This window comes from Centropristis striata, chromosome 22, assembly GCF_030273125.1.
Source record: "Centropristis striata isolate RG_2023a ecotype Rhode Island chromosome 22, C.striata_1.0, whole genome shotgun sequence".
Taxonomy (NCBI): domain Eukaryota; kingdom Metazoa; phylum Chordata; class Actinopteri; order Perciformes; family Serranidae; genus Centropristis; species Centropristis striata.
In genome coordinates this window covers 20,366,920-20,387,789 of record NC_081538.1, presented here as the reverse complement: position 1 = coordinate 20,387,789, position 20,870 = coordinate 20,366,920, and the positions used below count along the sequence as shown (strand labels likewise).

General features: G+C 39.0%; 1 long non-coding RNA gene across 1 annotated transcript in view; it reads left to right on the top strand.

The window, feature by feature from the left end:
* The window catches only part of LOC131960261 (uncharacterized), a 71,660-nt gene that overhangs the window by 27,668 nt on the left and 23,122 nt on the right, over positions 1-20,870 (top strand). The window contains exon 2 of the long non-coding RNA XR_009389626.1: positions 16,458-16,538. This is a non-coding gene — a long non-coding RNA (uncharacterized LOC131960261). The remainder of the gene's footprint in view (positions 1-16,457; positions 16,539-20,870) is intronic.

The window sequence follows — 20,870 nt, the reverse complement described above, 5'->3', positions numbered from 1 at the left end:
GCTGTAAATCAGGGATATTTTCAATGTGTTCTCTAACTGTACACATCCATTCAGACCAGAATTTATAACAATGAAATGCTGGAAGAAAATAGACTAATTTCAATAAAACTGTCAAGATTAGCACATTTGCTTAATTCCCTATTGCTCCCAGATAAGTAAACATAATCAAATTGGTATAAAGTTTAACTTTGGTGAACTTTGACAAGTAAATCATTTCTCATTGACCAGTTAAGAGTTGCATATACAGCACTTACATCTGAGTGAACAGAGACCCGGGGAGTCTAAAATCCATCCTTTATTATATAACCCTACTCTGCTGGAGAGTTAACTGCTCCACCAAATCAGCAGGTTTGCAATCTGTTGTGCCAATTCATGTCAATGCAGTTGACATGATTTTGGATTACACTTTTGACAAGTTTGTGTGCAATTATCATTTGCTAAACAAGCGTTCGTTATGTAGATATTTTCAGTAGTTTACCGTCATGCCCCTTTAGTCTTTCCCCGTTCAACACATTAGCCGGGTCAAAGACTCAAGCTAAGGTTAGCTGTCACGTTAGGAGAGAAACAGGAAAATGCTGAAAAGCTTTTGTGTAGCAGGTCAACAGAGGATTAAACACTGGGTTTGATGCAAGTAGTATTCATTTTCACTGTCAGTGTGTTAAAAAGCTTAATGATGTCAATGGTAGACAGTCACTACTGCTGCACAGCTAGCTAACATTGTGAAGTAGGCTGCTGCAATTTTATCGCACAGCACCATCATACTGTCATTTCCAATGATATCTCAGTCTAGTTTAGATCAAACAGTTGTCTATTAACAAGGTTATTTACAGGCAAAACTTAGGCTTACGTGAGTGAATCGTTATGCATCAGCATAAGCATATCTGGCCAATTATTCAGGTATTATAAACAATCAGGTTCAAGTAAGGCAGGAATATAATTATTGAACATGTCTATACAACAAACAGTTGTTTAACATGAGATCATTGCCTTTTTAAATACCTATATATGCTGGCATGCTGTGCATTCTAGCTAGCTAACATGTGAACTTTGACAAAAAAATAATAATATAACCTGAAGGGCAGATTTATTGACTGTTGTATTTGGCCTGCATATGTTTTTAGCTAACTGTATCTTATAAACTGACAACAGGAAGTACTCCACAAAAGTTATACTTTACAAATTAGGTATTAATTACAATGAGCTATATGGCAAATTATCTTCTCTTTCAATGATACAAATGGCATGTGTAATTTGTCTGTTGCAATTTGTAAAACACAAAAACAAAGCTGGCATCCTATGGCTTAATGGCATCAAATAGAGAGTTTAGTGAGCTTCAGTCTAGCTAGCTAATAAATATACAGTAGTATTTGTATTTCTTAACTGGAGAATTTAAATTAAAAAAAGAAAGATTACACAAAAAGGGAACCTATAGTGTTGTTAAATGTTTATTTATTTTGGGAAAATCCTACTCACTGTGCCTTTAGTGTAATGCAGAAATGTACATACGATTTCTAATTATTTTGTTAATAACACGTCCATTATTAGGAAAAGCTCTATGCCCAGTTTAATATTTAGATTGATAAATAGTCCTATATTTAAATTGCACTCACAATGAGCTTCACCCACCTCAGAAACTAACCCTGTTCTTGTTCAAATTAATCGCCCTTTGGTGCGCTTGTATTTTAACAAGTGCTGATTCACTGTGGCAGTTTTATTGGGTATATTTTATGCTGAAGCAGCATACTCCACTACACATGAAATCACATCTATCAGTGGAGTACATGTTTTGAAAAGTCTGAATAAGCATTGGAAAACTGACAGTTGTAAACTGGCCAAATGTGGAGCAGTGTGTGTACAATTAGCTGAGTAGAGTAATCTGTCTTTATTTGTGCACTTTATTTTGAAATGTTTAATCTTTCCAATATAATTAATGTAGTTTAAACTCTGTGGTGGTTATCCTCGTGGAATTTATGGGAACAATCACACATAAGTTCTTCTATTTCACTGTGTTATGGCGTTACACCATGTAAGGACCTGTGAAAAATGAGTGCCTTTGTTTTAATGCGGTTTTATGTTTGGATATGAATGTGCCTCTCATTGTACTCAGTTAGAAACCTGTCCTCAGAACAACGGTTGACCGAGTTCACATTTAGAAATGACTGGTTAAACCACACTAGAGCAGCAGACATGTGGCTCTTTGCTCGCAGCAATAGAGAAAGAAAAGTACCTGATGCATGATATGCCAGTTATTAACCTTCATTATCAACTCTCTTTCTTTCTCTCTCCTAATGAGTCATCAACAGGTCTTTTATAATTAATGTGTCCATTTTTTATACATAGAAGTCTAGTTTTGATTCATTGTGGTTTTCGAGGAGGCTTTTGTTCACACAGTGAGAACTGAGATTGTTGAATTTGGTCACGTCAGTGTATTTAGAATCTGGGAGCAACACACGAGGAGTTTCACTTTACGTCAGTGTTGAAGGAACACACACACACACACACACACACACACACACACACACTCACACACACACGATAGCGAGAATAGAATGGAAGACTTCAATCCTGGACTTCACATGACTCAGAATTTGCTTCTGCTGCTGCTAATTTATCTTGGTGTTGTAGTTTTTTATGACTTGGACTCATTCCAGTATGGTCATAGGACCAAATAATTTTATTCTGTAAAGTTAGACCTAAATTGTGTGCAGGGACAGAAAAGAGACTACAAAGGCTTATTAATTACCTCTAAAAATGTAGAACAATACAGAACACCATTGAAAAAATAAAGGAAGTATGTCAAACAAAACGTTATATAGACTCATATAAGATAGCAAATTTCAATCAGCATCAATATTTAGTGCGTTTTGAGATGTAGGAACAGACTGGGTGCAATTTTTTTACAACAGGCTCATAATGGGCTGCGTTTTTAACAAAATGTTATATTGAGAAACATTTTGAACATACATATAGTAGTTACTTTTCTGGTGATAATATTAATGTGTTCTCTTCATCTATGATATAGCTATGGTGCTTTTCAAAAACTTTTCCCCCAATATTTATGTCACCCTTTATCAGCTAATGAATATGAATCAAAATCAAAATTTTATAAGATCATTTCTAACTCATTTAAATAAGTTAGATATAAGAGAGGTCCAAGAATGGGCCCCTGAGGAACACCACAGGGTAACACTTGTTTTTGGTACACTTTTGTTGGAATAAAAAGACATTTTCTTTGCTGGAATTTTACCTTTTTAACAATTAATATGGTTTGTCATGAAAAGCACACTTAAAGTAAACTTTGATTTTAATCAAATGAATAATAAAATCCCAAAAGCTGGTAGTACTTTTCCAGAAAAATAGAGTTGTCATTTACAATAATTCATTGGCATACGCTTTTTACCCCTTGTGTTTCAGAGAACTATTGCATAATTAATATTGGTCTGTAAATAGTGATAAGTCATAAGCTTTCACAAAACACAAATTTAAAGTAATCATATCTCAAAATGCAATTTAGTGTGATTTAGCTGTTTGATATGTAAAACAAGGGGATTTTATATGAATTGCCTAATAAAATACAATCTAGATTTCATATGTGACAGCAATTTCATTAAAATTTTGAGCAATATCAGCTGGACCAGTAAAAGAATACCCATCCTCAAAACTGGGAGTTTCTCTCTGCTTTCTGTCTCTGATAAGGTTCCCCGTAGGTGTCGTATCTTTTGAGTATTCCCCAATGTTTACACCCAAGCATGGGTTTTTGTAGCTCTAATGACTTGAGTAAATGACTCCCTTCCTGGAGAATACATTACTTTTAATCTTTATTACAATAATACTCTACCAAACACTCACATTTAATAAGTCCTGTCTGGATTAAACTCCCTCCAGGAGTCTGTCTGACAGGATGAACCTGACCTCTTTGGTTACTTTGACTTAGTGGGTACTTGGTACTTCCGTTTCAACACCTCAATGTGTTTGTGTGCAATAGGATATCTCCAACTCATTGGGATTCTGCATAGAAATGGACTAAAACATAATGGATCCTTTTTCCTGCTTTTTCCTGCCTTTGGGCTTTATTTTGTTAAAAAAATAAATAAAAAAAGAAGACGGGCAGAGCTGTTATCTGATGGAAACACCTTGTAAAGTAGGTAGGACTCGAACTGTTTTCTGGAACTGTTCTGTTTTCAGCTGTTGGAGCCTGCTGTCTCCTCATGTCACAGCGATTATAATGCCAAATTTTAGCAAGGCATTGCAGAGAAACTCAAAATGAGTGTAATATTAGAGTTAGCGCCGTTCCCCAAAAGAAAACATATAGGGTAACACTGGTGTAATCAATAATAGTCATTCAACCCCTTAAGAAGTAGAAATGGAAATTGAACTTTTTTAGGCCAGAACTTATATGAGTGTAGAGAAGAATAAGGTCTGGAAGAGAAATCAGGGAGAGGCGGTGTTTGGATCCATCAAAGGCTATTTGACAAACGACGGGACACAGGAAGTTGATCAGGAGAGAGAAAAATGGAGTCCAGTTGGAGATGTGCGTCAAGAACACAGAACTGTGAAACCTCAGACCATTTCCTGTCAGCTCATCTTTTTTTGATCGTATAAAACCAGACCTTCCTTGAGTCATATAGTGATCAAGATATGACCCCTGCTTTGACGTGGACTGTTAGGTTGGTTATGATGTGGCTTTTAGCCCGAGGTGTCGTTCAGTTATGATGCTGAGCACACCCTTGGCGACCGTTGATGCCGCACACATGGTGTAATTTTCTTCATGCTGTGTTCTCCATCTAAATGTCTGGTCAGCATGGAATTTAACAACACTATAGAAAAAAAGAGTGAAATGCATATAAAGGAAGGCCCACTCCTCTTGGCTATGCTTTCTCACTGTCATTTTTCTAATTTATGTGGCATTTTACGAACTTTAAAGGCCATTCTGGCCCTTTTTGGCCCATTTCATTTGAAAGCCTGCCATGTGTGTGTTTGAGTGCTTATAGGTTTCTTACACACAAAGTTCAGGGGCTGTACCTTAAAGGGCCATGCCACTGGTTTTGCATATTTAGCCCTTAAACTACAAATTACTGCAACTCTTTACTGCTGACCTTTTTGGTTTCCGACCTGCCAGGCTGCATTCCTTGCATTGCATACTGCAGAGACTTGAAACCTGCTTGAGATACTATAGATATGCAAGAAACTGCTGGCAGGAAAAGGGTGTGATTTTAGTGGTACTGAGTAACTTAGAAAAAAAATCATTATTCTGAATTATTGCATGACATAAAACATCCTCAGTTGCTGCTGATCCACAGTCAATGGCTTATAAAATAGTTTTAAATTGTGTTTTAATTGTGTGTGGCTTGATGGGCTGCTATGTGAGGATAACCTCATGCTGTGCAAGTGTTTCAAGTGTGGAAAAAATAACAGTACCCATGCTCGAAGCCTTAGGCAATGAAAGTACATGGCACACATTTGATGCCAAGTTGGACAAATTGAAGGGGAAACCTGGAAGTCAGAAAAGTGAAATGAATTTGGAAATGCCTTAAACCTGCATTGTCTGTGGACCAGCAGTGGGCGACTCCACTGGTTGCAAAAAGAAGTTTGATTGTATAGAAGTCAATGAGAAAATTATCCTACTTTCAAACATTCTCATAATGAGATTATGGTCTAAATTGGTTCTTTCAAGTGTTCTTCAATACAACATGATGTTCATTTAGTAAATTATGGTCCCTTTATGGTCCAATTTAGTGAAATAAACAATAAAGCAGGGCATGCTGTAGGATGGGGCTATATTGTGATTGAAAAGTCATCAACATGTTGCTGTATTTATGTTACTAACCATGCTAGTATGAGCATTAGCTGTTAATTTAGTGTCCTCCTAACCAGCTCAACCCTCTCATCCTAATATTCTAGTTACAAAAACAAAGATGGTGATGGTCAAAATGCCCAACTCACATTCAAAGTGGTTAGGTTTTTGGGTGAATACATCCACTTCTTTTATACAGACTATAGACAGATTGCCTGCTGCCGTGTTTTTTATTTATGAATAAATGGAATTATGAAAATATATGATTTAGCACCTAGGCTTGCTTTAGCCCTCTGAAATCTTCGGCTCTTATGTCTGTTAAAAAATCTCTTAAAAATCTTCACCATTCCATGTTGGTATCAGTTTTTTTCAGCGTTACCTCACCTATATGTCCTGATAATTAATTTTTAACTTTGACTTACTTGATCAAAATGTTGAACCCAAAAGAAACTAAGGAAACATAAAATCTGATCTTGAAAATTATTAGAATTTTAAATATTGCAAATATGAATACAGGTTGCAAATATAACATATAACAGGTAGAATGAGGATAATATCTAGTTCAATATTTTATACTAAATATATTTGACAATATCTCCAGTTTTACTCGGCCGAAATCATCTAAAAAAAGTCTGGCATGTAGTTTCAAGCCAGAACTTTAGAGGGAAGCTGATGACAAGGCTCAATGTTGCTTCATTTTTATGTCTTCACGTCATGAAGAAGTAATATGCAGGTGTTTTCATGGACTCCAGAGGGTTAAAATAGATTTTAAAAACACATGGAAATCTCACTATTTACAGTATGGTACCTTTAATGTTCACTGCTGCGGTTTTATTTGTTAGCCAGCTAAATAACTCTGTCCTTGTCTGGATATCAGACAGGACGTTCCATGCTCGCTATTGCAGTGCCAGACAATGTCAGTTCCCAATATTAGTGATGATGAGTTGTTCACGGCAATAAGATTCTGTAAAGCTGGAATATGCTTGCAGTGGAACTGATGCATCTGACCGACTGATCTACAGAAAGTTCTTGTAGATGCACAAAGTGTGTCTCTGTAACAAATTGTGTTCATGACTACATGGTGCTGTTAGTGCCCTGGCGACTAGAGGTTGAGCTGCTAACAATGAATAACTATCCAACCAGGGACCTTTATAACATGTCTTTTTTTCTCTCTGCAGCATTACTGTCATCTCTCTACTGTCAGCGTCAGCTCCCTGCTAGAGGGGAGGCAGCAATACAAACATACCACATGGTTTATGTCCATCGTTCTTGTCACTGGACGTCCCTTACCTTTTTGAGCTTGAGCAACATCAGATCCAAATGTAGTGTTGCAGGAGTGTTCTAGCAGCACCTTTGGTTCAGTGGCAGTTCTAGATGATTTCAAATATGGGGGCCAGGCTAGGGCCACATGCAGAAAATCCCCCCACCAGCAGCAACCTCAGCTCCAGCTGGGAAATGTGTGCAGCAAGTTGCATTTTTCAGTGATTGGATGGCAAGCAGTTCTGTTCTGTAAACTGCTGAGTTACGCACTTATTGTCAATATACCAAAGAAAGCTGCACATCCTCTAAATGCTCTAGGTCTCTAGTTAGTGGTTGTAAAGTTTAATGAGGCTTTGATTATCCTAGAGGTCACAGCAGCTCATTTTATACAGTGGGGTCAAATTTTAAAAAATGATCTCACTGCAATGAGATACTACTATGGGAACTAACATCATCACATTTTAATACAATAGGTCTCATTGAATCAACAAGAGTCTCAGCTTTCTAGTCATGCAAATCCCTGTTTTTTTACTTGCCAAAATTTGGAGCGTTACTAAGCCACAACAAGATATCATGACATGGGTATATTAGAGGGCACTGCCTGCTTGTTTTGCTGCTTAGCTGTCATGATACAAGATTGCACCATCTTCCTGCAGGAACAACAAGTTGGGTAATATGATTGACAGCTCATTGAGACTCCGCCCTGCCTGCTCCTCATTGGTTCTCCTGAGGCAAAAAAGCCAGCGTGAACCAGATCGAATCCGCTGCATGACGTGGGGTATTTCGAGGATGCTTTCTATAGTTATTCAGATGAGAAACTGACTGGGACTTTCCTCCACATCGAGTTGAGATAGTGTTGATGAAGCTGACTGATCTGATCAAAAACCTGATTTCACTTTGTAATTAAGGTTTTTTTTTGTGTCTCAGTGGAGTTTGAAGTGACGTCAATGAGCCAGGTAATTACATTTCCTCCTACTCTGCTGCTTTATTCTCTCCATCTATCTGTTTATCTTCACGTGTCTGTGTGTGTGTGTGTGTGTGTGTGTGTGTGTGTACAAGCGAGGGTGAGACCCTGACCTCAGACCCATCATCTTCCTCTGCCTCGTTGCTATGATTCATCCAGTCAACCAGGTGAACGCTTCAAAGGAACACAAATATATATATATATTAATACGTAAGCAAGCCGGCTTACTGAGAACTCATTGTGCGTGTGTTTGTGGTCTGTGAGTGGGACTGCTATCTATGAGTCATGTTCTTCTTTTCATTCATGATCGCACAAGGCAGAGCGAGAGCTGCTGCAAGGAGCGGGGATCAAAAAAAGAGGAGAACATTGAGGAAAACATGGACAACATCACAGGCCGCCGGAGTTTGTATTCCCACTGTATGCTGGGTAAAAACACAGCTGTGAGTACTCGTGAAGTTGTTTTGTCTGCCTGGTGGCTGTTATTTAGAGATCAAAGTGTGTCGTGTGTGTTCCTGCCGCTGTCAGGCGGTGTGAGCGGGAGGGCTGGGAGCAGGGCTTCCAGGCCAGAGTGCACACACATCCTCATAGAGGAGTGTGCTGAGGCAGCAGTTTGGTACTCTTTTCCTGTGTCTATAAATTATGTCAAAAATCTGATTCACTGCCTGAAAGCAGGGGTGTTTCCAGGATTTAAGGACACTAGGGGCTTAGTTCAGGTCTCTGTAGGGGGTTCGGGGGGCTCCACCGGAATTATTTTTTATTTTTTTTAAACATGCTCTATTTTTATGCTTTTTTATGCATTCTGGCACCTTATTCACATTAAAGGCTTAATCATTAAAAAAAAGGACATATGTTCTTCAAAGACTATGTTTCAGATTAATTATCAGTATGATGCTAAGTTTGTGCATGGAGTTGGTAAAATGATTTAGTTGTTTATTAATTTATCCATCCTTCACTTTTAGTTTTTTTTTTTTCCATCTCGCCTGAACTTCTCTACTTCTCCTGCTGTAACTTGTCACTCAGCTCTAATTACCTGCTGACATGCTGATTCACCTTGACAAAATTTACCTCAACAAAGTTTATTCCACTTATTAGCAACATTGCCCTGCAGAGGAGCTCATACAGTTCAATGCTATCACACCTTAAAAAGCTGTGGCCTGGGAGGAAGTCGGCATATAAAGTGATTCTCTTCCGCTGATGGTGGTTGGTGGTTACATTTCCTCTGCAGTGTTTGAATGTAGAAAATTTTTAAATATTGTCAAAACTATAACCGAGTCGTATAATTTTGTACCTGTAAGTGCCTGAATTCTATATTTCCTGAGAGTAAATTGCAGCTTTTGCAACCATTTTAAGCTGTGCAGGATTTTTCGAGCTTAAAAAGTCCGGATGTAGGGGCGGTTCAGCAGAGGTGCAGTTGGGCTGTAGCGCCCCCTATTTGTAGCTCAATGACAAAACAGTAACATGATGTTTCCTGTCTCTGTTTAATAAAGACAGGTTAGAAAGGCTAGACTGCGATAGGCTGTTGGACTTTTACTTGACTAGGAATAGTTCAGCAGTTAGAGCTACAACTGTAAATCTGAGTGCATTTTCATTTCTGTTTCATTAGAAGCTTTTTTCTCTTGAAATATGATCAGCCAGGAAGCTTCCCAATGACGAAAAATAATCGTCCTCACTTTGTAGACTTCTCAACGGTTTTATTTTTCCATCCTCTTTGCCAGGACCTGCACAAGCTATCAAGTTTTCATGGGAATTTTAAAGTCTCTTACACGCATAGAGGAAGTAGAAAGACATATATTACTTCTAATACAAACATTGATTGGTTTAAAATGTCTATTTGTACTAGTCTAACACAAGTCCATCTGCAAGTGAGTCCAGAACATATAAGGTTAGAGATGGGTTCAGGTCTGCAGGAGCAAGTGATACATCTCTATATCTTTGGAACCGTGCTTCTCTAGTAGTTCAGCACAGTGGGAGTAGCATTCATTATCATACCTACTTTAATGAATGTCAGAGCTCATACGTCATGTTATGACTCACCTGTTGGTGCGCTGTTAGTTGTGGTGTGTGGTAACGCATCGCCTGCCTACCCTGGGGTTTCACCTGACACACTTACAACCATGTGTTCTTCTTCCTGAGAAATCTTCCCCCCACACACGAAAAAAAAAAAATGTGCCAAATGTGATCAAGTGGCTTTGTGGGCTAATTGTCCTGATGGTGGCGCTACAGTAACTGTCTAAAGTTAAAACTTTAAATGAATGACATATAAAGTGTATGTGGTAGAAATAAGCAGATTAGAATTAGAATGGTGAGGCCTGTCACTCTGGGGGGTTTTAAACCGTAAATCCAAGTAAACCTATCTCCTCCAACAGTTTTTGATCAATTAATAACAACCTTGCTTAACAACAAGTTAAAATTTGTATTTCACTGGTAAAAGAACTTGGTATTTGACATCACTGTAGATCTGTGAAGAAAAGTTTTGGAGCCAGAGAACATACCCAAACTTCATATTACTTTGGAAAATGTATTATTTGGATTCACTGAATATGACAGAAATATTTTTGATTAAATTCTTTTTCCATAAATCCAAAGCTCTCCATATCAAACAGTACAGTTCATCTATTTGTAAATGTTATAACAAATAAACTGTTAATGTATAACCACTGTAAGCTTTATAATGTTTTCATTTAACATTTCTCAATTACTGTTGTTAGTATTTTCCTTGTTTCGCATCCTTTGGTCAATTACAATTGCAAGCCTGGCGTGCTTGTAATTGTAGACTTATTCTATATACACAAGGTTTGTAAGACTTTGGCCATTAGCGTAGCATCATGGTGATAGGCCCCGGTGCCCTCAACACTTGTTGGACACACACACCCACAGATACTCAAGAGAACTGCTATTGTCACCATCAGGGGTTAAAGTGGGCCGGAACGCTCTAGAACTGCGTTCTAGGACCTCAGATAGCAATTCCAGACAGCTGCGCTTCCCCTCATTCATGGACGCCTGGCGGCGTCTGGTGCAGCTGCACCGGTTGCACTATGGTTCTTTACGCCACTGAAGTGGGCGGTAGGTTGCAGCAACCACCGTTGCGTGCAGCTGGTGTGATAGGCAGAGAGAGCTGTCAATCAAAGCATCCAGGAAGCAAATAAAAACATTCTGCACATGTTACACAGGGAATTCAGAATACAGATGAGTTTCTGAGCAGAGATTGTTTTTGGTTTGATACCAAGATTCTCTCGTTAAACCAAGTAGCCACAAAGGTGAAAATGCTACTGCGTGTGCATCGTGTCTGACAGAAGGAAAGAGATCTGTGTATGTGTGTGTAGGGCAGTCGCAGGATCGGGCCTATGCCAGGAAGCACATTCTTTGGCAGCAGCAGGGCTGCTGTCAGACGCCACTCAGGAACACGATGTACGGCACTCTGGATGCAGCAAAACCAGCGCCCTGAGATTCAACCACACACACACACACACACTGCTGAGGTAATTGGCAGAAAAAGAGCTTTGTCATAGCGCTGTGGTTAAGGAAACTGTAGTTCCTTATTTGGCCTTTTAGGTGACTGACGTCTCCCTGCAGCCAGTAGGGTGCTAACTTCTCTGGCTGTGGCCATATTAACAATGCAGTTGCTACATTGCATTAATACTTTAGAGTAACTCGTGCTGTGACAGTTCCTTCAGCCAATGAGATGCTCTCTCTCCTGGCTGTGGTCCTCGTCTGTCAAACCCAGTGGATAAATGTCTCTGAGTCCAAGGGCAACGGGAACAACGCGAGCACTGTGTCGCTCTGCATCCAGGGCCTGTGTGCTCCCTGCCGGTTTCCCTGACTGTCTGTCAGTCACTCTCTGCAGGTTCATCCCCTCAGTGTGGGAAACCAGCAGCCAGTGGTGTGCATTCAAATTCAAAATTCAAAATTCAAAATTACTTTATTCATGCCCGAGGGGAAATTCAGTTAGTCTGTTAGCTCTACTGTAAATTATGAATGAATTAGACAGCCTGATGGCTGTAGGTAGCAAAGGTTCTTTTGAATCTCTCCATCCTGCAACGGAGAGAGAGGAGCCGTCCACTGCTGTTTTTTTGGTCATAAATGATCCATTAAAATCTGTTCTACAAAATCTACTCCAATAAGATATTTATACAGGTTGGACGCTGAGGCTGAAATTAAGCTCCATTTTTTCATTTTGCACACAGCCAAAATAAACTGTCTGGTTCGTGTTGCATGTACATCTATGAGTCATTTTTTGGAGGTGTTATCATAGACAGTTTAAAATAAGTCGCTGTAGCATCCATGACATCACCTACTGTAATATGAAGACTTGAGTTTGTCATTTTGGTTATAACTATCTTGACTTTTTTGGATGCAGATTGGATTGCATGTTTGGAAGAGAGGTTGGAGCTGAATTATCAACTAGCACTAGCTAGCTAGCTATTAAGCTGTTTGAACAGCCGATTTATTTTCCTTTACACGGTTTACCAGCCTGTCAGGGCCAGGTACCATTAGCATATGCTAACCAGATAATGCTGAAGGTTAGATAAGATATAACTTTATTCATCCAGCAGTAGGGAAATCCATCATTCGTCAGTCGCTAACTTGGTTAGAAAGATACATCCATAATTCAAATTAACTGTTATTAACTGTTATCTGGGTTATATTAATCGTGATGCTAATTTTACGTTTTTTTACAATTGCTATTTTACTCTAAATGGGAGCATAATTTGCTAAATGAACATCATGCTGTATTAAAGAAGCCTTGAACATAACAAATGAGACCTTAAACTCTTTTGGAAAATGTTTGTTGATGAAATAAATCAAGTGATGTAGGGTCATTTTCTCATAGACTTCTGTACAATCAGATTTCTTTTTGCAACCAGTGGAGTTGCCCCCTACTGGCCAATAGAAAGAATGCAGGTTAAAGGCACTTCCGCATTGGCTACCTGTTTTGGAGGTTGTCTTGGGAGTTATAAATTGAATAAAAGAAAAATCCAAATAATATATATTTTTCTGTTTCAGTGATTTTGAAAGTGAAGCCAGTATCTAAAATCAGGAACAGGGAGTACCTAAACTTGAACTGATGATTTGACGATTTGAGATTATCTGTTCAAGATATTACCTCCACATGGAAGGTATGAATAACCCGTGTCTCTTTGTAACATTTCAGCCACATGCTCCCATATGCTACAAACCATAAAAACACTGCTCCATAGTGGTTCCAGAATCACATTAGTCTGCTCTTATTACAGTAAAGTTTCTCTGGCTATCATAGTGATCAAAAAGTTTTCTCCTATTTGTCTCTACAACATTACAAAAATTACATTTATGAATTGTATTATAAGGTGCATTTGCCATTTAATCACCATATTTAACAAATCCACTTGATTTACTTTTGGGCCGAAGATGCACAATGACAGCACAATGTTGCTTGTGGATACAATACAAATCTCCAGCTTCTGTAGATTCTAACCTTCTGACAGGTGTGTGAATATTTCCATTATACAGAGGCTCAGACTGAGCTTACTGCAATTCCCCTAAGCCCTGCTACTTAGATTGCACTGCTAAGGGGAAATGCATATAAAACACTCATTGGGCCTTGGAGGTTTTCAAAGAAATTACTCAGCAGATCGCCACTATGCTGACATTTGGTCATATAAAGGCTGGCGGCCCAGTTTTAGTAGATATATTAGTGTAGGGGAATGGTACGCTAGAACTAGTGTTGTGAGATGAGTTGTGAATACACAACTGTGAAACAGGGTGGTGGTGATACAGAGTGTATGGAAGCCCTGAGAGGCAAGTGAGAAAAAAAAATCTGGTGGTTATTTTTCTAGATCTTATCTAAATAGTCTTCTCTCCTCTGACTTGGGAACAGGGGAAAATACAATCTTTGCTGGGATAATCTTTCTATGTTTTTTATTTATTTATTTTCTTATGTGAAACAGGTGGGGAAAATGCTTTTTTTCCAGAATCATTTTTAAGTTGTTTTTTATCTGTGAAAAATAAAGGTTAAAAAAAAGACAACACATGACTGTAATGTTACATCACTTGCTTATACATAATATTTACATTATGTTCATAGTACATGAAAATTAAAACTCACCTGAAAATAAACCATTATGCTTTTAGTCTTATTTAGAACTTGCAGTAGTGGTGCACTTCAGGTGATTTTGGCTGAAGTAAGTATTACAACAAACACAGAAAACTGATAAAATATCCTGTACAAAAAAAAAAAAAGTCACCTGCAAAAAAAACTTTTTTTCCCCACCTCTTTCACAGATTAAAAAGTAATTTAGATAGATTGTCCTGGATGAAACAATTAAGATCAGACTTTGAAAATGGATTATGAATGAATTTGCCTCTCAGGGCTTCCGTATAAAAGAAGGAAACACAATAAAATCCAACTCCTTTTCACAAGGAGGCGATGTAGCTGCAGAGCTGAACTTGGTCAAATTAAATTTTATTAACCACTATGTTGTCAATAACATTAATGCTTGCAGGGCATTTTAAGTTCATGAACCTGGCTGCATTAGTGTCAAGTACAGTGGTGTGTGTGTATGTGTGTGTGTGTGTGTGTGTGTGTGTGTGTGTAAACATTCTCGGGACAGGGAGGAACAGGAGCATTAGCCAGGTTTTCAAAGCAGATATTGAGCCACAAGGGACAGAGATTAATAGAGATCAGTAAAATGTGAGCTGGACATGTTTTATGTGGCGAATATATCCACAGAGAAAGACACGGGGGCATTGTCCTGTGCTAATGTGCTGTTCCTGTCCTTCTGATTAGCTTTGTGTGTCTTCTACTTCTCCTCAATCAGACACATCACACAGATCAGTGTCTGCAGCACTAAAACACATCCATTAGTTCAGGAGCGATCCTAGACCTGATGTCTGCATCTTCCTGCCTGTGAGCATGCAGGAGAGTGATGTGACTTTATATAATCAGATCTGACTTTTAGGGCATTTTACTGACTCATGTTGCAAATAGACATTTTTAAAGATTCTTTATTTTAGACAAGTTTAAAAGTAAGTATATCTTGACCCCTGGCAATCTGTTAATTACTGTTAACTAGTTTGGCCTGATTGTGACTTACCTGTCCAAGAGGACATAGAGTCCAACCTGTTAGCTGGGTGTATCAAAGCAGCAACCTCCGGACCTGAAAAGCGAAGCTAATACGGAATTGCCTTAAACCTGCATTCTTTCTGATGGCCAGCAGGGGGAGACTTCAGATTACAAAAAGGAGTCCAGTTGTATAATGTATGAAAAAAATCTACTTACAGCTCACTTATTTATACCTCAATAAATATTATCATAATGATTGGTTGTCTCAATTGTTAGTTTAACCCCTTTCGAGTTTTGAGCTATTTTGTGTATTTTTGAATACTTTTAATTCTGCCTTTATAAACCACGTAGAAAATGACACAGTGCCATGTTGGTATCATTCTTTTCAGCACCACCTCATCATTTTTCTATTTTTTTACTTTAAAAACACAATCATGCACAATGAACAATTTTAAATGTTGGTTATTAATATAACAGATAACATCTAGTTCTATATTTTTATACTCAATATATTTGACCTATCTCTGGTTTTACTTGGTATATCATCATTAAACAAAGACTGACCTGGAGTTTCAAGTCAGTACTTTAGAGGGACATTGATGGCATTTCTTTACGTTGCTTTGTTTTTACGTTGTGACGTCATGAAGACATTATGTGATTTGATCACACCGTTGTGATCAGTGAGGGTTAACGTGTACGTTGATACAGCAAATGTATGTAATTTATGGTTCCATTTACTGTAAAGTAGATGATAAAGTAGGGAATGGCGCTTGCTAGCCATGCCAGCTAGCACTACTCATGATGGCATATCGTCCAATTCGTTCTGCACATGTGCTGGTTGCAAAAATCAAAATGGTGACAGACAAAATGCCCAACACAAGGCACGAGTTTTTGGGTGTGTCCCTGTAAGCTGATCAAAGTTCACCATCAGCACCATACTGTACTGAGCAGTTGCTGTGCTTTATCTCATCTTCAGTGTGCATATATTGTAAACAACCAGCATCAGTTCCTTTGCGAGCAACATAAACAACAGCGGTGAGGAAAGGTCAAAGGTCAGAGTTGATGATCACATTCCTGTAAATGGAGATGGATGTTGTAAGAGAGAAGCACTGTGAGGCGAGAGATCTGAGGAGAGATGCAGATGAATTACTCTGTTTATCTGTTCAGGCGCGCGTGTGTGTGTGTGTTATTCATGGCTTTATGTCCGCCGCATGTGTGTTTATTTATGCTGAATGACATTTATGTAATGCCGCTCTCTATGTCTTTTTATTTTTTTTACCGCTGGAACTGTGAGGCTGGTTGGCTGTTGATCACCAAGGACAGGCGGTTAAGAGATGCTGTCCATCTCATAGGGACTTCTTATATAACCATGTGCTCTCTCTCTCTCTCACACACAGGCTCCACTGGAACTTCATGTATGCTGCATATGCCTATGGGCTTCAAATTAACAAGCAGGATTGGTATGACGCACAACAAAGGTACGAGCCTCTCTCTTTGTGTGCGTGTGTGTGTGTGATGAATCTGCAAGGAATTTCATGGAACATCTTTCCAATTTTACGCAAAACCACATTACAAACACAAAGCATTTTAGGGTTCAAGTTGAAGATGCTGTGTGTGTGGTAAATACCTCTTTGTGCTTCTCCTCTCTGGACCAAATTGTGTACCTGGCTTTGGAACGAGAAGAATGTGTGTGTGGGCGAACAGCGTGATCCTACCTGTTATGAAAGACTGTGTGTGTTTCTCTGGCCCTTATGCACTGTGCCACTCCCTCCTGCTGTGAACTTTGCCTCCTCACCCGATCGCATGGCCTTTACAGCTTCATCTGGGTGTGTAGAAGTGTGTATTTTCTCTGCGGTCACATGGCAGTGATGAATGCTGGCAGGCGCACAAGCAGGATGGGAGGATGAACAGGTTGGGAGATAAAGAGAGGGAGACGAGTCAGAGGAAATGAGGAGAATGAAGCCTATTGTATGTTTGTTTTAGTTAGTGTTTTATTTCATCTGAACTGATAAAACCAAAGGAAGAGGTAAGAAAATATGTTGGTCAAGTTATCCATTAAGTGTTGAATCATACATGTGGTATGGTAGATCACTTACTCCGGAGGGCGGAGTGACATCATAAAGCAGCCCTGGAATTTACTGTCATAGGCCCTAATATGATACACCAAATCTGAATTCTTTGTTAATCAAGGAATCATTTAACGACATATGGGCATGCAACCATGATTTCATGATTTCACACACACAAAAACACTTTCAGCTTTCTAAAAAAAACGTCTGCATGCTGCTACTGATGATGCCTCTTATAATTATCTTAAGTAGTAAGTCTGTATGAAATGGGCGTGGCTAAAGTTTGGAGGGTGGGGCTAACTCACACCATTGAAACAGGAACTCTCTGCTGAGACCAATGATTATTTCCAACTGTCTACAAGAAACAGTTCATGAGCTATAAAAATTGGGCGTGGCTTGTGCATATGGAGACCATATAAACATGTGTGTGCTATTTTTAGAAATGCTCCGCTCTGCACTAGTGAAACACTCATACAGGTCATTTTGTTTAGTACTGACATACGACCTATTCTGTCGGTTAGGTTGCACATCTTGTTGGTATAAGGGTTGGGGCTAACTAAGAGGAACTCTGCTGAGTGCGATGATACTTACCACAAGTGTTTACGCCAAACAGTTCATGAGTTAGGCTATGTTACGTGAAGCTGGCCACACTCGTTCGTTAACTAGCTGTTGTTTGACTCATAACCCAGCCTTTTACAAAATCAAGTGCAAACCTGAAAATCCATTTCAAGTTATGCACCTTTTTGCAATAACCCACCCCAATATTCATGCATCCTATAAACAAATTAGCATTAAAACAAACACCTCCCACACCAAGCCCCCAGGAAGAGCTCCAGGCTTTGAAGCCAAATTGACATAATAGCGAAACGGTGGAATTACAATTCCCAGGTCCATCACATTACTTTTCCAAGACTTTTCCAATTTACTTTACATTGGGAAAGAAATGTCTGTAAATCATCCATCCATCCATTTTCCTCCGCTTATCCGGGGTCGGGTCGCGGGGGCAGCAGGCTAAGCAGGACATTCCAGACGTCCCTCTCCCCAGCCACAACGTCCAGCTCCTCCAGGGGGACCCAGGCCAGGTCAGAGATATAATCCCTCCACCGTGTTCTGGGTCTTCCCCGGACCTCCTACCAGTTGGACGTGCCCGGAACACCTCTAACAGGAGGCGCCCATAAATTAACAGATTTTTTATTTTTAACGTCACTCCTGAAGATTATGGAAGATTTGAGTATTTATCCACTGAAGTCAAACTTTTTGGGCTTCATGCAACACTGAGCACTTATAATAGGGAAAAACTGAGCCCTACCTCCAACACTGTATCCAGTTCTCGTTTCCTCCTTGTGTTTGTGTGTACAGAATGAACTAATTCCTAGCTGAATGAATGTAAGAATCACCTGGAACCTAATATAGCTAAATAACCTGCTTTCATTGTCATAATTATTTAAAATATTGCAAAACAGTGTTTAAGCACATAACTCAATTAGAAGAAGCTGGCTCTAATGACAGGCGTGAAAGCAATTCCGTTTGAAAATAATATTAGCTAATTAATTTTTGGCTTCTGAATTGATGTAAAATTAATATTCTGAGCAATTATTTACACATTTGTTGAGATTAATGATCAGCTGTGACAGAAGGAAGGTCTCAGGAGTTTTTCTTCAGCAAACATGTAGGAGACGTGTGTAGAACCATGAACAGATTATGAGACAATGGATATGCAAAAGGACCCCCCTTTGTGTCATCATTTTGAGTCTGTTTGTAGTTGTTTTCCCCCTCTTCATAGTACTTGGGTATCTCTTGTTATGAACTAATATTGTAAGAGATCGGTAAGGGCTAGTTGTTTCAAATAAAGTTTGAATTTTGAAAGACTGGGTGAAAACCTAGTGTATGGCTGACCAAGTATGGTCATTTTGGATATTGGTAGTCAGTATGCTTGTGTCTCTTTAATACAAACAAGCAGCAATACACTTAATGATATAATAAATCTTACAGCCACTCACTCACTCACTCACTCACTCACTCACTCACTCACATACAGACCCGGGTGTAGGGCTGACCTCAGCGGTCAACCAAAAATCTGACTAATACGGACTAATACTTTTACATGCACTTATGTTGTCCAGTTATAGTCGGATTAAGGCAATAATTCAGTTTTTCCGAGTGTCATGTAAATGTACTGACTGTCTAATGTCAAGAAAACTGTCTTGCCCGCAAATTTGAGGGTGCAGGTTTCAAAGAGCAATAAGGTGTATGTGAGGGATTTCAACATATTGATATTTTGATATTGACTGACATGTTGGAAAAAGTACACTGAAAAAAAAAGATATTGAGTTTGGGAACGTAAGACTCCTGATGTGGCATCTGTAGCCAACACTTTAATGTGCTAAAACCTTGGGGTGGTACCTTGAGGATGACTCTAATGTAGGTGATTTAGCTGAAATAACTGTACTTTTCCCACTTTAGAAAGAGATAGAAACAAAACTGAATTGTGGGTATAAAGCTGGGACTAGTGACCTGGGACAAGGACTGAATCAGAATTAGGTGAAGGTTCATGATGATTTGGGGGATGGTACAACCCACACAGACTCTCTCTCACACACACACACACACACACACACACACACACACAGGGGTTAGTGGTGACGCATGATGATGAATATATTGTGTGGTCTGTGTGTGGGTGTGTGTGTGTGTACATTCATGCAAACTGCCCCATAGCGGTTTCCCGCCATCGAAAACTGAAGGCATCTCTCTGAATTCCTGTCCTTCAACTCACTTCCTTTTGTGATCTAGCACCTGTCAAACACACACACACACTCACAGAAAACCGCAGTGTGAGGGTAAACCACAGGCATGAGTTTTATGTTTTATGTGTTTTCGTGCAATGCTCTTTGATTTGAGACTGAAGTGTGTGTTTGTACAGTAGCAATTAGTATGGAACTTCCTCGCTCTACCACACACACACACACACACACACACACACACACACACACAGATAGATAGATAGATAGATAGATAGATAGATAGATAGATAGATAGATAGATAGATAGATAGATAGATTAGGTTTGTCGGGGGTTTCTTGCCTGTTGAGTCAGTGCTGGTCTGATGACACTTTTAATGGAATTTCAGTATGAATGACGGTGCAACACAAATACACACACACACACACTAGTTTACAGTCACTGTGTTACAGACTTAAATATACTGAGTTGAAGCGAAGAGGACAGACTGAAGAAGCCTTTAGCTGGAGTTAAGCCTGTATATCTGTTCTCTGAGTGGACTGCAGACACAGTAAGGACCTTCCAACATTTTGTCCTCTGAATGGAAATCTGTGCATTAAGAGTGTGTGTGATTTATTTTTATTCTGTCAGTTCTTGTGTGAGTTCTTGTGAGTTTTATTTCACCTGGTTAGAGTGGGAACTTCAAATGAGCTTTATCCATTTTACCACTGTCATAGAGTATGAAACACTTTCTCAATGGACAGCCTTTATAAATGATTTATAACAATTGGTTTTATTTGTGGTTATACCTGATCAGTTATAAGCCATTAGTAATAACAACCATGCAGTCTTCGATTGATGTTTAGCCTTCTCCAGCATGATACAACATCCAGAACAATGGACAATTTTTTAAAACTTTATCAAGAACCAGTGGTGATTCTAAGGTGGGACAAGAGGTGCCCCTGTAATATAAAGCTGCCCTGTTAATGACTTAATGAATAACATTTCCTAAAAGCAAAT